General features: G+C 35.9%; 1 long non-coding RNA gene across 1 annotated transcript; it reads left to right on the top strand.

Annotated features, from left to right (window-relative positions):
* The first annotated feature begins 2,071 nt into the window (after nt 1-2,071).
* On the top strand, nt 2,072-2,582 carry LOC146713598 (uncharacterized). The gene is made up of 3 exons (XR_014918110.1): nt 2,072-2,122; nt 2,203-2,280; nt 2,564-2,582. It is a non-coding gene; the product is annotated as an uncharacterized LOC146713598 (long non-coding RNA).

Genomic DNA, 2,582 nt, shown 5'->3' with positions numbered 1-2,582 from the left:
TGTTGACTGAGCATCCATCCATCTCTAAAGAAACAACAGTTTCATGTGTGACTGATGGTGCCAACAGTGTTTTTTTAATGGGAGTTGGTACAGTAGCATATGAGGAAGTGAGTCTGTGGCTGATACAGTGACTTTGTAAACACTCTCACATTACAGCAAATATTATAATGATACTTCTCTCATGACAACTTGCCATCTACAACTAACTATTTTCCCATAAGGGGGAAGATGGTCTCCAGAGCTGAAAACATTCATGAGCTTTCTCTTTAAGGTGTAAACTGTAGTAGGATAAATGATACATTTTCTCACAATCAGCTTCTTGTATGGACTTACAAACACGTTTTCAGTTTTTGCAGTTGATGTCAAAATCATTCAATCCAAGCTGTAACTTGCTTGGTGCATCACAATGACCAAGCCATGTTATGCTATGTGTAAATGATGCTTTTCTTTGAGTTGCTGCAATGAAACTTTGTCAAATCAAATCGTATCAAATCTGATTTGCTTTCAAAGTGTTCATTTCCTTTTTTTTAAACTGTCTATTTTATGGCTGTTCTTTATTGATCTGTTACCCATTTTAGGTATTTTGTTTTTCATAGAAATACTCCGATATCACCATGAAGCACTTGGGTGTGACACTGAGACCAGTGGAGAAACATACATGGGAACAAGACTGACTGGGAGATAGAAAGAGAACACCGAATGCAGAGACAAGACTAAATGGAAAGGATAAGGCTGACTAAACATGGGACATGAAAACTCCCCTGTTCCGTGCTCCATGATAACAGAAACCTACAGACTAGAAAACAAAACTAAGAAGACCTAAGAAAACAAATATAAACAGAGGGATCACAACTGTACACCAAAACGAGGAACAGAACCTTAACCATAGAACATTAAACAACCCAGAATCAAAAGTCCAAACACATTTACACTGAGCCAAAGACCCAGGAGCGTGACATCTTTGTTGACCGGCAGTCAATAAATGAAATTAAACATCCATGAAATTCAAGCTGGGTGGAGAGAATTGCATAAGGTTGGTAAAGACAGGGGTAATTGGGCATGGAATCAAAACATACTTAACCCTATAAGACCTACCATAGAACCAAGTCCGCTAGAGCTTCTATTATATTTTTACATGTTGTAGTGCCATTTTTGGGAGCATTTCAAGTTGCTATACATCAATACAACCATTACAGCCTAAATTTTAAAAACATGCATGCATTAAGTGTATAGTAATTAGATAAATTGCAAAAAAAAAGGTGCAATAAACTAAAACTAAAAATTCAAAATGGTTTTTGTTTTTTTAACACATATTTCTAGTTAGAGAAATTTAAGAGGCTTATCCCTCAAAACTTTAAATACAAAAAAGTTGCACAAATAGTTTCCCACCACAGGAAATTTATTTTGAGTGTCTTCATAGTTTTATTTTTGAAATACACCAATTTCTATACACTGCAGGAAAAACGAAAATAAATATTATAGTGCAAATTTGCAAAAAAGCAGCATATGCATCAAAATACACTATTTCCAGCAGTGCAATATGAGTCCTAAGGATCCCAGAAATGACACAGAAAGTCAAACATAACCTTTTAAAAACACTAGTATAAGCTCATGAGGCCCTGATGGTAAAAAACTACATTTCCGCGAAAATGACATCACTTCTGGTTTCGGGCAAGTCATTGCGGACATGCAACAGTTCGTGCTGATGGACGTAGGAAGTGTTATGAACAGCTGATCGGATCGGTAAAGCGTCTTTCTGGAATATTATGTTTTTGTTGCTCCAAGTGCTTTTTACGCAGTTTTTGCAAAGCTATATGTGGAAGGAAACTGTGACCTAGGACAAGCTGATAGCATAAGATGTAAGTGCAACTCCTCGGGTTTCATATGCAAAAAAAACTTATTGCGCTAGCTTACGTGGTTGCAGTGCTACCAGGATTTAAAAATAGTTACGCAAAACGGAGCATGCCCGCTCCCACCAGCTTTAAAGGGTTAATTATTTCTAGTTCATTTCTTCCTGGTATTGAAATGTAAATATAAGAAAGTGTATATAAGTGCTCATCTCTACATGAGGGGTGAAGCTACAGGCTGGCACTTGAAAGAGGAGAAGACATTCTACAGACAGGTATGTTACAAATATGCTGAGGATCTTCTATCCTTTCTTTATCAAACTGCTAATCACTTTTGTTAATGTGTTTCTTACAGAGACACTAAATATCATCATGAAGCTGCTGACTGCATCTGCACTTCTCTGTGCAATGATGGCTCTGACCGCTGCTCAGGGTAAGTATAAAATATGTTACTAGTATCATACTGAATGTTGTGCATGTCAATGGGCTATATACAGCTGTCCAAATAATAAGATCTATTTTTAAATACATGTTTTTAAAAATAGAAATCTAAAGGAAAAAAATGACACATTTTCCAATTGAAATTTGTTGAAAAATAAAACTATCTATAAAACACAAGTTAATGTCCATAATTATAATTATTCCAGTAAAGGGGGAATTGAGTCAGCATTTTGTCACACAATATGTCACACAATATGTTTGCTTTCTCTTGTCAGATGAGTGCTATGTTATCAA

The sequence above is a fragment of the Copadichromis virginalis genome, linkage group LG3 (genome assembly GCF_057382275.1).
Source record: "Copadichromis virginalis isolate Kocher_CV1m ecotype Utaka linkage group LG3, C_Virginalis_male_GT1.1, whole genome shotgun sequence".
In the NCBI taxonomy this organism is placed as follows: Eukaryota; Metazoa; Chordata; class Actinopteri; order Cichliformes; family Cichlidae; genus Copadichromis; species Copadichromis virginalis.
Note: the sequence above shows the minus strand (reverse complement) of the source record. Positions and strands in the feature narration are given on the sequence as shown.